The 15,478-nt window shown below is 45.9% G+C and overlaps 1 pseudogene; it reads left to right on the plus strand.

Moving 5' to 3' along the window:
- Positions 1–4,401: 4,401 nt before the first annotated feature.
- The window catches only part of LOC109880075 (acetylcholinesterase-like), an 83,864-nt pseudogene continuing 72,787 nt past the window's right edge, over positions 4,402–15,478 (plus strand).

Genomic DNA, 15,478 nt, shown 5'->3' on the forward strand with positions numbered 1-15,478 from the left:
GACATGAACACGTTACCATGGTGACCATTCACAAACACACATCACCCTGTCACTCATGCTGTTCCACATTCTCCCGGACCCAGTGGCTCAGGTTGATGACCTCATTGTTGCCACAAACCGTGGCAGAGTTCGGGGCACTCAGCTTCCTGTGCCAAGTGGTGGACGTGTCAGAACATTCCTGGGAATTCCCTATTTGAAACCCCTTCGGTTGGGGAACTGTGTTTTCATCCTACTAAGCCTGCAAAGAGGTGGACCAGTGTAAAACACACTACACGCAACTCCAACTCCTTCCAACCCCAGGATGCAACTTTTCCTTGTAGGGATATGACATCAGAAGGATGACGTAGGCCTGTATAGTAAACAAACACATCTTATTACATATACATGAATGTACTGCATATGTTTGTGTGCCTTTAAACCTGTTGATGTTAGTGACTGTCTACAGTCACTGAGTATGGTTATATGCACACAATAATGTAATCATTGTGGATAGTCAGGTTAATATAATAGTTTGTTTAAAATGTTTACATGTTTTATAAGAAACAAATAAATAAATAAAGGTTAAATAAAGGTAAAATAAAAATAAATAAATAAATAAAGAAGAATGATTCCCCTAATAATCTTGTTTACATGGACACAATTGAGATCAGGAGACCTGATGTCACTCTGATAAATGCAGAACATCTCCTATCTATATAAACCTTCTACCACAGTGACCATGTTATTTTTGGGAAGCATATTTGATTCTCAGTTCAGACATCTAAAGTTTATATGTGAAAACTACTTCTAAGACCAACACATTCAGTTGTTCCAAACTCACTTCACTTCACAAAGAGGGAGGCTCGCTTGGCTGGTGCTGGAACATGCTCAGATCACATACACTGCTGGAACGCCCATTAAGGTGTTTACATGTCCTAATCATTTGAAAGATTGCTCAGAAAACCAGGTGTTTTAATCAGCATAGGCTTACTTCGATGTTGATTAAGATAAGCAGAGTAAGGTGTTTATTGCATAATCTGTTTACTGACATAATCTGTTTAGTATCAAATTATTACTGTGTATGTAAACATGCTCAATGTTGTTTTGTAATCAAGTTGTTAACTACACGTGTTTGACTACAAATTCCTTACTCCCAGGGTTCTGTGGAGCTGAGATGTGGAACCCCAACAGCAAGATGAGTGAAGACTGTCTCTACCTCAACATATGGACTCGTGCCCAAATGAACACACCCTAAACGTTCCAAGAGCTCCCCCCCTGGTTCCTCATTGGCACCTGTCATGATGTGGCTCTATGGGGGTGTTTTCACTATAGGCACTGTCCTGGAACTATGAAGTGAAACTAATATACTTATATGTATGATTTCAATGTACACCAATAATAAGGTTTGTTTTGATTGGACACAGGCTCGGTCCGTTGTATTTCCTGTCTCTTCCTGATAGCGAGGTTGTCCGTGGCGATGATGGAATGCATGACCAGCGCGTGGCTCTGTACTGGGTAGCCAGTAACATCACTGCCTTTGGCAGAGACCCTTCAAAAGTTACTCAGCTGTAACGGTTCTCTTGTGGTGAAGGAGAGTCGGACCAAAATGCGGCGTGTAGATTGCGATCCATGTTTAATAAACAAACGTAAAACACGAATCAATACAAACACTACAAAACAAAGAACGTAATGAACGTAACGAAAACCGAAACAGCCCTATCTGGTGCAAACACAGAGACAGGAACAATCACCCACAAACACACAGTGAAACCCAGGCTACCTAAATATGGTTCCCAATCAGAGACAATGACTAACACCTGCCTCTGATTGAGAACCATATCAGGCCAGACATAGAAATAGACAAACTAGACATGAAACATAGAATGCCCACTCAGCTCACACCCTGAACAACCAAAACATAGACATATACAAAGTAAACTATGGTCAGGGTGTGACAGTACCCCCCCCCAAGATGCGGACTCCGGCCGCAAAACTTGAACCTATAGGGGAGGGTCTGGATGGGCATCTGTCCGCGTTGGCGGCTCTGGTGCTGGACGTGGCCCCCACTTCACCGTAGTCTTCCCCCACCTTGTCCGCTTCCGTGACCTCCTAGCCACGGCAACCCTACTTAATAACACGGGCAGAGGGGCAGCTCGGGACAGAGGGGTAGCTCGAGACAGAGGGGCAGCTCGGGACAGAGGGGCAGCTCGGGACAGGGGCTCTTCAGACTCTGACAGCACAGGAGAGGAGGAAGGCTCTGGCAGATCCTGGCTGACTGGCGGATCTGGAAGAGTCTGGCTGACTGGCAGATCTGGAAGAGTCTGGCAGACTAGCGGATCTGGAAGAGTCTGGCGGATCTGGAAGGGTCTGGCTGACTGGCAGATCCTGGCTGACTGGCTGATCTGGAAGAGTCTGGCTGACTGGCGGATCCTGGCTGACTGGCAGATCTGGAAGAGTCTGGCAGACTGGCGGATCTGGAAGGGTCTGGCTGACTGGCAGATCTGGAAGAGTCTGGCTGACTGGCGGAGTTGGAAGAGTCTGGCTAATTGGCGGATCTGGAAGAGTCTGGCTGACTGGCGGATCCTGGCAGACTGACGACTCTGACTGCTCCATGCTGACTGGCGGCTCTGGCTGCTCCATGCTGACTGGCGGCTCTGGCTGATCCATGCTGACTGGCAGCTCTGGCGGCTTCTTGCAGACTGGCAGCTCCTTGCAGACTGGCAGCTCCTTGCAGACTGGCAGCTCTGGCTGCTCCATGCAGACTGACAGCTCTGGCTGTTCAATGAAGACTGACAGCTCTGGCTGCTCCATGCAGACTGGCAGCTCTGGCTGCTCCATGCAGACTGACAGCTCTGGCTGCTCCATGCAGACTGACAGCTCTGGCTGCTCCATGCAGGCTGGCAGCTCTGGCTGCGCTAAACAGGCAGGAGACTCCGGCAATGCTGTAGAGGCGGAAGGCTCTGGCAGCGCTAAACAGGCGGGAGACTCCGGCAGCGCAGGAGAGGAGGAAGGCTCTGGTAGCGCTGAACAGGCGGGAGACTCCGACAGCGCAGGAGAGGAGGAAGGCTCTGGCAGCGCTGGAGAGGCGAGGCGCACTGTAGGCCTGATGCGTGGTGCTGGCACTGGTGGTACTGGACCGAGAACACGCACAGGAAGCCTGGTGCGGGGAGCTGCTACCGGAGGGCTGGGGTGTGGAGGTGGTACTGGATAGACCGGACCGTGCAGGCGCACTGGAGCTCTTGAGCACCGAGCCTGCCCAACCTTACCCGGTTGAATGGTCCCGGTCGCCCTGCCAGTGCGGCGAGGTGGAATAGCCTGCACTGGGCTATGCAGGCGAATCGGAGACACCGTGCGCAAGGCTGGTGCCATGTAAGCCGGCCCAAGGAGACGCACTGGAGACCAGCTGCGTAGAACCGGTTTCATGGCATTTGGCTCGACGCTCAATCTAGCCCGGCTGATACGCAGAGCTGGAATATACCGCACAGGGCTATGCACCCGCACTGGGGACACCGTGCGCACCACTGCATAACAGGGTGCCTGCCCGGTCTCTCTAGCCCCCCGGTAAAGCACAGGGAGTTTGCGCAGGTCTCCTACCTGGCATAGCCATACTCCCTGTGAGCCCCCCCCCCCCCCCCCCCCCAATACATTTTTGGGGCTGACTCTCAGGCTTCCATCCGCGTCGCCGTGCTGCCTCCTCATACCAGCGCCTCTCCGCTTTCGCCGACTCCAGTTCTTCTTTGGGGCGGCGATATTCTCCAGGCTGAGCCCAGGGTCCTTCACCATCCAGTTCGTCCTCCCATGTCCATTCCTTCTCTTGCTGCACCTTGGGGCGGCTACACTCCCCTGGTTTAGCCCAGGGTCCTCTCCCGTCGAGGATTTCCTCCCAAGTCCAGAAATTCTTGTCACGCTGCACCTGCTGCTGCTGTTGCCTGTTACCACGCTGCTTGGTCCTGTTGTGGTGGGTGATTCTGTAACGGTTCTCTTGTGGTGAAGGAGAGTCGGACCAAAATGCGGCGTGTAGTTTGCGATACATGTTTAATAAACAAACGTAAAACACGAATCAATACAAACACTACAAAACAAAGAACGTAACGAAAACCGAAACAGCCCTATCTGGTGCAAACACAGAGACAGGAACAATCACCCACAAACACACAGTGAAACCCAGGCTACCTAAATATGGTTCCCAATCAGAGACAATGACTAACACCTGCCTCTGATTGAGAACCATATCAGGCCAGACATAGAAATAGACAAACTAGACATGAAACATAGAATGCCCACTCAGCTCACACCCTGACCAACCAAAACATAGAAATATACAAAGTAAACTATGGTCAGGGTGTGACATCAGCTTTTTTTGCTATCGCTCTTTTTTATTCTTATTCTTTGTTTTACCATGTTTAATTAATCTCCTTTTTTATGTTGGCTGCATCTGTGGGTCTCCATCTCCTCTCCCCTGGCAGCCATGGTACAACAGGGCGATACTACAGAGTGGTTCCCCCACTCCATTGGCTGTCATGACTCAACAGCAGGCCTGCAATAGGACCCTCTCCCTGGGTAGGCTGATGGGTTTGTCCCCTGACACCTCTGGCTGTCCTGGAGCAGTGTCTACAGAGAGGATATCATCAAACAGCAGTACACTGTCCTGTCTCTCCCCGCACTCATAGCATTGCCATTCACACCTTCTGTCGACCAAAACTTTCTACCAGACATGCCCGAGGTGTGTGTGAATCTGTGGATTGCTTGTAGGGCCAAAAGGCACTGAACAAACAAGCAGTTGACGTTCATGTATGTTTCCAATGGCATTATGTCATAATGTCTAATCTTCTCTGTCAGGTCCTATAGATTCTGCTCCAGACGGGCAACTTCCTGAAGACAGAGGTGCTGATTGGTTCGAACCCAAGATGAGTGGACCCACTTCCTGGTTTACGGGGCACTGGGATTTGACATCACTAGCCAGAGCCTGATCAGCAGGGAGGACTTCCTGAAAGGGGTGGACCTAGTGTTTATGGGGTTCGGTGATGTCACAAGGGAGATGGCCATCTTCCAGTACAGTACACTGATTGGAGAGATGAGAATAGTGGGATGAAGAATCATGATTTGCTTGCACGAATGGTGGGAGACCTTTGCCCAGAGGTAAGGACAACATATTGAGGAGTTCCACAAAGCTCTAATGCAGGGCTCTCCAACTCTGTACCAGGAGAGCTACCCTCTTATACATGTTTTATCCAACCCCCATTGCAACTAACCTGATTCATTTTATCAACCAGCTAATTATTAGAATCAGATGTATTAAATTAGGGTTGGAGTGAAAACGTACAGGACGGTAGCTCTCCAAGAACACGGTTGGAGAGCCCTGCTCTAATATTTGCCACAAATCTTGAATGTAAAACATATTATTTACATGGAATGTTGAGTTGTAAAGTTAGTATTTGGCCCCTTCTGCTCAGTTTGTAATGAATTCTCTGATCATCACCATACCTACACTCAGAACACGGGGGGGTAAGGCCTGCCTCTTCCTGTTTGACCACCATTCCTCCAACAATCCCTGCCCTGTGTGGATGGGCGTGATGCCATGAGATTGAGATTGAGTTTATCTTTGGAATGCCGCTGAACAGTACCCTGGGATACATAGAGGAGGAAGTTGTCATGAGCAGGAGGATGATGAAGTCCTGGGCCAACATGGGTAGGACCGGGTGAGAGAGACCTCATATAGATATTATATAGATAGACATGCCTGAGACCAGGTGAGGCCTCTTATACAACACATTGGGAAAGTATTCAGAAACTTTGACTTTTTCCACATTTTTATAGGTTACAGCCTTATTCTAAAATGTATCAAATATACACTACCTTTCACAAGTTTGGGGTCATTTAGAAATGACCTTATTGTTGAAAGAAAATTAATTATTTTGTCCATTAAAATAACATAACATTGATCAGAAATACAGTATAGACAATGTTAATGTTGTAAATGACAATTTTTCTTGAAACGGCTACTTTTTAAAATGGAATATCTACACAGGCATACAGAGGCCCATTATCAGCAACCATCACTCTTATGTTCCAATGCCACATTGTGATAACTAATCCAAGTTTATCATTTTAAAAGGCTAATGGATCATTAGAAAACCATTTTGCAATTATGTTAGTACAGCTGAAAGCTATTGTGATGTTTAAAGAAGCAATAAAACTGGCCTTCTTTAGACTAGTTGAATATCTGGAGCATTAGCATTTGTGGGTTTGATTACAGGCTCAAAATGGCCAGAAACAAATAACTTTCTTCTGAAACTCGTCAGTCTATTCTTGTTCTGGGAAATGAAGGCTATCCCATGCGAGAAATTGCCATCAAACTGAAAAACTCGTACAACGCTGTGTACTACTCCCTTTACAGAAAAGCGCAAACTGGCACTAACCAAAATAAAAAGAGGAGTGGGAGGCCCCGGTGCACAACTGAGAGTGTTTAGTTTGAGAAACAGACAGCTCTTCCCCACAGTGAAGCATGGTGGTGACAGCATCATGCTGTGGAGATGTTTTTCAGCAGCAGAGACTAAGGGACTAGTCAGAATCGAGACAAAGATGATAGGAGCAAAGTACAGAGACATCCTTGAAGGAAACCTACTCCAGAGCGCTCTCAGTACCTCAGACTGGGTTGAAGGCTCTCCTTCCAACATGACAACGACCCTAAGCACACAGCCAAGACAATGAAGGCGTGGCTTCGGAACAAGTCTCTGAATGTCCTTGAGTGGCCCAGCCAGAACCTAGACTTGAACCCGATTGAACATCTCTGGAGAGATTTGAAAATAGCTATGCAGCAGTGCTCCCCATCCAACCTCACAAATCTTGAGAGGATCTGCACAGAAGAATTGCAGAAACTCCCCAAATACACATGTGCCAGGCTTGTAGTGTCAAAATCAGAAATCAATCTTATGTAGCAACATTTGAAATTGTGTGTTTTACATTGGAAAAAAGTAGAGAGAGCTACAAAATTGTATATCATACACTACAGTTCAGGAACAATGGCAAAGTAATTTTGCTTTGAAAGTTGATAAACTTTTAAACTCACTTTTGAGAAAATGGCCTTTGAATGTTTTGGTTATACTACTGGAGAGTCCTTTTTTGTCTATACCCATTCAGTATCATTCACACCATCTTAAGTTTTACCCCACCCATCTCTTTAAGGGCTGATCTGAGCGTTCTGTACTAACAACAGCAGTCAAGCACCCAAGCTAACTTGCTAGCTACTACCAGACACAAAAGAGAATACCGCTCACTGAACATTACTCACCCTAGCAGAGCTGGTTAGGCTGTGATGTTATCCAGTGAGTTGGCGAGTTTCGTAAATTCATAGTGTTTCGCTCTCGGCGCGTTCAAGCGCAAACTGGACACTCTGGCCAAGGAGTAGGGTTGATCTGAGTAGGATTGATGGCGAGTGTTACGAATCCCTTTTGGCCCGACAGTCTAGGGGGGGATGGTAATGAGACCCGTAACATAACTCATGCAAATTATAATTGTGACAAAGTAAAAGTGTGAACGAAATAACCACGACAACAGAAATCTACCATCAAACTCCAGGTTTATTTATAAACACACGGTAATGGGGGGAGCAGGAAAAGGGGCTGAGCTGGACCCAAGGAAAGAAACAATAAATATACAAAAACACCCCTAAGCTAGACTAGCCCACTTTAACAACAGCTAACTAACTAACCAAAAATACAGTGGGTGGTCCGCCCAGTTCTAACTAGTGTATTTAACAAAGTTCACCTACGGGTAGTGTATGCCTATGGGCGACTTGTCTTGGTTTCCCCTTTTCCCACCAGCAATCAAACACAAACACCATAACCAAAAAACAATACTCACAGGTGATGACAAAGTGCTATGAGGTGCTCAAACAAAAGAGAGGTTAAGACATAAAGCGAGAGTGAAACACAGAGACCTACAGACATGGCATTTACAGAGAGATATTGAGCTAGCTCTAGAGCAAACAAATTATGGGGTTTTTAAACCATGGGGAAGGAACTGTGATAGGGTAGGAAATAGGAGGAGGTGTGTCTTCTGATTGATGATTGATTGTTGACTGATTGGGGAGTGATGATTTTCACCTGTGAGGGGAGAAGGAGAGAAAAGAAACACACACAGGATACACACACACACACACAGGATAACTGTATCCGTAACAGCGAGCTTGCTAGCTACTTTCAGAAACATAATGAGAACATCCCACTCTGACCATTTTACTCCCCCTAGCAGAGCTGGTTAAGCTGTTTTCATGTTAGTCAGAGCGTTGGTGACTGTAACTATGCTCCTGGAAACAATTTAATTCCGCTTTTTTGCTGACATTTACTGACACCGGCCATATTCAACGGGTGTTGAGCATTCGTATTCATCAGTTATTCTGCATGATGGCAAACTCTGACCAGAGTTTTTTGTTAAGACATGTAGCTGGCTAGCTAGGTAAACAATGAACCATAATCCCAACTCATGACGTTACTACCCTGCATGAATCTGCAGGTAGCTACCCAACCAAGTTCAATAGCTAACATTAGGCTGTAACTAGTCAAGCAAATAGGTCTGAGTTACAAATAATAAGATCATACACGTAACGTTAGCTAGCGAGCCAGAGAGCTGATGTTAGCTAGCTATCTTACAGTATACTTTAACTTGAAATTAAACCACTTTCTGTCAAATTTTGAAATGTGTCATATCTGAAAATGTAGCTAGCTAGACTATTTTACCTGTGGTCTGAAATTGCAGTCGATAGCCAAAGAAAATTAACCAGGTAGTAATTATATCAGCAGTTGTAGAAAATTGTCAAAATAAAGAAAAACTCTTGAGTAGGTGTGTAGAAACTTTTGACTGGCAATGAATATAACAAACAATAAGATGTTTAAGTCAGTGTAAAGTTTCTCTCTGGCATAATCTGTTGGTTGTTGTGTTTTCAAGAATTCAAGCATAGAGGAAGAGAACTGGAAAACCTTTCATCCTGCATGGACCAATAGGAATACATCACCCTAAACTCCTCCCTCTACACACTCAAAGGATGCGTGCAGCTCATCAGTGCCAGTTCTGGAACAACTTCCTCCTCAAACTGCAGAACGTCACTGGTGAGAACACACATAGGCAAGTGTGACGGACGGCCGTGTCAGACTACGCATCAAAAAATATCCTTTCTTCTTATGCACGTTAACCTTGCATATAGTGGGCAGGGAGTGGGTGATGCTGCGTCAGGGCCCTCCAGGGGCCTCAAATGCCTAAACTAGCCTGTGGCGGTGCACTATAGCTGGGTTGGCTCAGTCTCCAGCTACCCCTCCAGAGTGCTGGAGGTCTGAGTGGGAGTCGGGTCAGTCTCCACTTCACAGAGCACTGACTGTTGAGTGTAAATAACACTCTCACTCCCCTGCACTTAGCTCATTACACAGACACACACACACTCACACACGCGAACATGCAATCGCACACACACACCTACATTGGGCTCATTATACAAACATCATCCGTGGCCTCCCTGTTTTGAATTATCATGACAAACATCTTCTGTTTTTTTTTCATGTTGTGGCAGCGCATGCATATGATGTTTAACCCCAGGGAGTTTTCAGGTCAAGATCATTTTGTTATTCAACTACTTAGTCAAAGATAACTCCAGAAACTATGCATTTAGAAAGGATTTTGGATCCACCACATTGACTTTTAGATGTTTTTCTATAATCCTGAGAGATAAAACCTGATAGTTTAACAGCGTTTTGGAGCTGTGTGTGTGTTTGTGTGTTTATGTGGGTGTGGGTGTGTGCGTGTGTGTGCGTGTGTTTTTTGTGGTTTGCTTCTGCAGATTGCACAGCACAAAGCTAACAAATACACAAACACACATTGAGATACAGAGATAAACTCAGCAAAAAAAGAAACGTCCTCTCACTGTCAACTGCGTTTATTTTCAGCAAACTTAACATGTGTAAATAATTGTATGAACATAACAGGATTCAACAACTGAGACATAAACTGAACAATTCCCACAGACATGTGACTAACAGAAATGGAATAACGTGTCCCTGAACAAAGGGGGGGTCAAAATCAAAAGTAACAGTCAGCATGTGGTGTGGCCACCAGCTGCATTAAGTACTGCAGTGCATCTCCTTCTCATGGACTGCACCAGATTTGCCAGTTCTTGCTGTGAGATGTTACCCCACTCTTCCACCAAGGCACCTGCAAGTTCCCGGACATTTCTGGGGGGAATGGCCCTAGCCCTCACCCTCCGATCTAACAGGTCCCAGATGTGCTCATTGGGTTTGAGATCCGGGCTCTTCGCTGGCCATGGCAGAACACTGACATTCCTGTCTTGCATGAAATCATGCACAGAATGAGCAGTTTGGCTGGTGGCATTGTCATGCTGGAGGGTCATGTCAGGATGAGCCTGCAGGAAGGGTACCACATGAGGTAGGAGGATGTCTTCCCTGTAACGCAGAGTGTTGAGATTGCCTGCAATGACAACAAGCTCAGTCCGATGATGCTGTGACACAGCGCCCCAGACCATGACAGATACTCCACCAACAAATCGATCACGCTCCAGAGTACAGGCTTCGGTGTAACACTCATTCCTTCGACGATAAACGAGAATCCGACCATCACCCCTGGTGAGACAAAACCGCGACTCCTCAGTGAAGAGGACTTTTTTCCAGTCCTGTCTGGTACAGCGACGTGGGTCTGTGCCCATAGGAGACGTTGTTGCCGGTGATGTCTGGTGAGGACCTGCCTTACAACAGTCCTACAAGCCCTCAGTCCAGCCTCTCTCAGCCTACTGTGGACAGTCTGAGCACTGATGGGGGGATTGTGTGTTCCTGGTGTAACTCGGGCAGTTGTTGTTGCCATCTTGTACCTGTCCCACAGGTGTGATGTTCAGATGTACTGATCCTGTGCAGGTGTTGGTACATGTGGTCTGCCACTGCGAGGACGATCATCTGTCCATTCTGCTTCCCTGCAGTACTGTCTTAGGCGTCTCACAGCACGGACATTGCAATTGATTGCCCTGGCCACATCTGCAGTCCTCATGCCTCCTTGCAGCATGCCTAAGGTACGTTCACACAGATGAGCAGGGACCCTGGGCATCTTTCTTTTGGTGTTTTTCAGAGTCAGTAGAGAAAGGCCTATTTAGTGTCCTAAGTTTTCATAACTGTGACCTTAATTGCCTACCGTCTGTAAGCTGTTTGTGTCTTAACGACCTTTCCAACAGGTGCATGTTCATTAATTGTTTATGGTTCATTGAACAAGCATGGGAAACAGTGTTTAAACTCTTTACAATGAGGATCTGTGAAGTTATTTGGATTTTTACAAATTATCTTTGAAAGACAGGGTCCTGAAAAAGGGACATTTCTTTTTTCCTGAGTTTATTTACAAGGTTGAGGTCAATTGTGTTTGTAACATTGAACTGGGATGGATCTCCTGTCTGCGGTGTGTGTGTGTAAGTGTTTGTTTGGAGCGGGACATTGGACTCTCTGTCCTTTGTGATTCAGGGGAGAGTGATTGATTTTGATTGTGGGAAGGAATCATTTGAGCCTAATTCCAGTGCAGACTTCCGCTGGGTTTTGTGTTTTGTTGCACTGACTTTGCAGGAAAAAGGGTATCTGTATTAATTTGCACACACACACACACACACACACACACACACACACACACACACACACACACACACACACACACACACACACACACACACACACACACACATTATTTGATGTTATTTGATGTTCGCTCTGTCCTCAGTGTGTATTGTTTGGGATGTTGATTTTTCCCTCAGTGTATTAGTTTGGGATGTTGGTTTTGTCCTCAGTGTGTATTGTTTGGGATGTTGATTTTGTCCTCAGTGTGTTAGTTTGGAATTTTGTCTTTGTCCTCAGTGTGTATTGTTTGGGATGTTGGTTTTGTCCTCAGTGTGTATTGTTTGGTATGTTGGTTTTGTCCTCAGTGTGTATTGTTTGGGGTGTTGGTTTTGTCCTCAGTGTGTATTGTTTGGGATGTTGGTTTTGTCCTCAGTGTGTATTGTTTGGGATGTTGGTTTTGTCCTCAGTGTGTATTGTTTGGGGTGTTGGTTTTGTCCTCAGTGTGTATTGTTTGGGGATGTTGGTTTTGTCCTCAGTGTGTATTGTTTGGGGTGTTGGTTTTGTCCTCAGTGTGTATTGTTTGGGATGTTGGTTTTGTCCTCAGTGTGTATTGTTTGGGGTGTTGGTTTTGTCCTCAGTGTGTATTGTTTGGGGTGTTGGTTTTGTCCTCAGTGTGTATTGTTTGGGGTGTTGGTTTTGTCCTCAGTGTGTATTGTTTGGGATGTTGGTTTTGTCCTCAGTGTGTATTGTTTGGGATGTTGGTTTTGTCCTCAGTGTATTAGTTTGGGAGGTGCATTGCATTCATATCACAAAAGATAGCATAACAGATTCAAAAAGAACAGATTGAGCAACGTGAATGACAAAGACCTTTTGGAAATGATAACGCATTGGGCAAAGCAAGAAGCAAAGGTTGCTGCCTAAATATAAACTTTCCTCACAAGCTGTCCCTTGTATGTTCCAATAGCAATACAATCACATGGAATCAGTATGTTCCCATAGCAATACAATGACATGGGATCAGTATGTTCCCATAGCAATACAATCACATGGAATTAGTATGTTCCCATAGCAATACAATAACATGGGATCAGTATGTTCCCATAGCAATACAATAACATGGGATCAGTATGTTCCCATAGCAATACAATCACATGGGATCAGTATGTTCCCATAGCAATACAATCACATGGGATCAGTATGTTCCCATAGCAATACAATCACATGGGATCAGTATGTTCCCATAGCAATACAATAACATGGGATCAGTTTGTTCCCATAGCAATACAAACACATGGGATCAGTCTGTTCCCATAGCAATACAATCACATGGGATCAGTATGTTCCCATAGCAATACAATAACATGGGATCAGTTTGTTCCCATAGCAATACAAACACATGGGATCAGTCTGTTCCCATAGCATTACAATAACATGGGATCAGTTTGTTCCTAATGCAATACAATCACATGGTATCAGTCTGTTCCCATGGTAGTACAATCCCATGGGATCAGCCTGTTCCTATAGCAATACAATCACATTATATCAGTATGTTCCATGGCAGTACAATCACATTATGTCAGTCTGTTCCCATGGCAATACAATTACATGGGATCAGTCTGTTCCCAACGCATTACAAACACAATTGGATCAGTCTGTTCCCATGGCAATACAATCAGATAGGATCAGTCTGTTCCCATGGCAATACAATTACATGGGATAAGTGTGATCCCAACACATTACGAACACATGGGATCAGTCTGTTCACATAGCAGTACAATCACACGGGATCAGTCTGTTCCCATGGCAATACAATCACACGGGATCAGTCTGTTCCCATGGCAATACAATCACACGGGATCAGTCTGTTCCCATGGCAATACAATCACACGGGATCAGTCTGTTCCCAACTCAATACAAACACATGGGATCAGTCTGTTCCCATGGCAATACAATCACAGGGATCAGTCTGTTCCCATAGCATTACAAACACAGGGATCAGTAAGTTACCATGGCAGTATGATCCTAGGGATTAGTATGTTCCCATAACAGAACAATCACAGGGATCAGCTGTAGATAAAGTACAGATGGATGGTAGGTGTAGGTTAGCGTTTGAGGAAGATCTGAATGTCAAATTCTTATATCTCACCCTGATGCTGAGAGTTTAAGTTATGCTGATTTGGAAAGTGTTTGATTGTTGGAAACACTTAATTTGCAGCCCCTTCTTGGGCAAGCTAAATCATGCTCACACATCTGTCTCTCTCTACCTACCTATTCCTTCCTTTTCCCTCTTTCTCTCAGCCTGCCTTCTGTCTGTCTGTCTGTCTGTCTGTCTGTCTGTCTGTCTGTCTGTCGTCTGTCTGTCTGTCTGTCTGTCTGTCTGTCTGTCTGTCTGTCTGTCTGTCTGTCTGTCTGTCTGTCTGTCTGTCTGTCTGTCTGTCTGTCTGTCTGTCTGTCTGTCTGTCTGTCTGTCTGTCTGTCTGTCTGTCCTGTCTGTCTGTCTGTCTGTCTGTCTGTCTGTCTGTCTGTCTGTCTGTCTGTCTGTCTGTCTGTCTGTCTGTCTGTCTGTCTGTCTGTCTGTCTGTCTGTCTGTCTGTCTGTCTGTCTGTCTGTCTGTCTGTCTGTCTGTCTGTCTGTCTGTCTGTCTGTCTGTCTGTCTGTCTGTCTGTCTGTCTGTCTGTCTGTCTGTCTGTCTGTCTGTCTGTCTGTCTGTCTGTCTGTCTGTCTGTCTGTCTGTCTGTCTGTCTGTCTGTCTGTCTGTCTGTCTGTCTGTCTGTCTGTCTGTCTGTCTGTCTGTCTGTCTGTCTGTCTGTCTGTCTGTCTGTCTGTCTGTCTGTCTGTCTGTCTGTCTGTCTGTCTGTCTGTCTGTCTGTCTGTCTGTCTGTCTGTCTGTCTGTCTGTCTGTCTGTCTGTCTGTCTGTCTGTCTGTCTGTCTGTCTGTCTGTCTGTCTGTCTGTCTGTCTGTCTGTCTGTCTGTCTGTCTGTCTGTCTGTCTGTCTGTCTGTCTGTCTGTCTGTCTGTCTGTCTGTCTGTCTGTCTGTCTGTCTGTCTGTCTGTCTGTCTGTCTGTCTGTCTGTCTGTCTGTCTGTCTGTCTGTCTGTCTGTCTGTCTGTCTGTCTGTCTGTCTGTCTGTCTGTCTGTCTGTCTGTCTGTCTGTCTGTCTGTCTGTCTGTCTGTCTGTCTGTCTGTCTGTCTGTCTGTCTGTCTGTCTGTCTGTCTGTCTGTCTGTCTGTCTGTCTGTCTGTCTGTCTGTCTGTCTGTCTGTCTGTCTGTCTGTCTGTCTGTCTGTCTGTCTGTCTGTCTGTCTGTCTGTCTGTCTGTCTGTCTGTCTGTCTGTCTGTCTGTCTGTCTGTCTGTCTGTCTGTCTGTCTGTCTGTCTGTCTGTCTGTCTGTCTGTCTGTCTGTCTGTCTGTCTGTCTGTCTGTCTGTCTGTCTGTCTGTCTGTCTGTCTGTCTGTCTGTCTGTCTGTCTGTCTGTCTGTCTGTCTGTCTGTCTGTCTGTCTGTCTGTCTGTCTGTCTGTCTGTCTGTCTGTCTGTCTGTCTGTCTGTCTGTCTGTCTGTCTGTCTGTCTGTCTGTCTGTCTGTCTGTCTGTCTGTCTGTCTGTCTGTCTGTCTGTCTGTCTGTCTGTCTGTCTGTCTGTCTGTCTGTCTGTGAGTGTTGGTAGAACAACAGTGGAATAATCACTACTCTGACCAGAGCCTGAGTTGTCCAGAGAGACAGCACAGTCGGACTGTGACAAGAGACCCTTGGAACCCTAGACCTGGGACTGGACCCAACCATTACTCTGGTCTGGACTGGACCCATCCATTCCTATGGTTTGTACTGGATCACAGTGTTTGGGATTAAATTGGACTAGATTGGACTGGAGCTTCAATTATGCATCACATTTAAAGAGTTAATGGGTCATTGG

The sequence above is a fragment of the Oncorhynchus kisutch genome, linkage group LG15 (genome assembly GCF_002021735.2).
Source record: "Oncorhynchus kisutch isolate 150728-3 linkage group LG15, Okis_V2, whole genome shotgun sequence".
Classification (NCBI taxonomy): Eukaryota; Metazoa; Chordata; class Actinopteri; order Salmoniformes; family Salmonidae; genus Oncorhynchus; species Oncorhynchus kisutch.